This window comes from Ipomoea triloba, chromosome 16 (assembly GCF_003576645.1).
Source record: "Ipomoea triloba cultivar NCNSP0323 chromosome 16, ASM357664v1".
Classification (NCBI taxonomy): Eukaryota; Viridiplantae; Streptophyta; class Magnoliopsida; order Solanales; family Convolvulaceae; genus Ipomoea; species Ipomoea triloba.
The window spans coordinates 13,112,346-13,112,654 of NC_044931.1; positions in this window are offsets into that span (position 1 = coordinate 13,112,346).

A 309-nucleotide genomic window follows, 5' to 3' on the forward strand; every position below is an offset into this window, starting at 1 on the left:
CATGAAAAATAAGGAAACGTAAGTCTGAACTCCACGCATAGGGAACCTATTGTTTTAGTAGGACACATCTCAAGCAAGAAACTCATAGGTAACCGGAATATATGTCGGTCCTCTCCATTCGAATACTTTGCTCCATTGCGGGTGTCTTAGCAACCGATTTACCATGTCTTCAAACCCAAATTCCCTTAGCACACTCGAATCAAAGTATTTCACACCAATTAAATTTTTTGACTTTTACACATCCACAAGAGCCAATTGTTCATGAGTTAAGCATTGGAGGACCCTTGTTCCTCCTGCATTTGGTTCAAC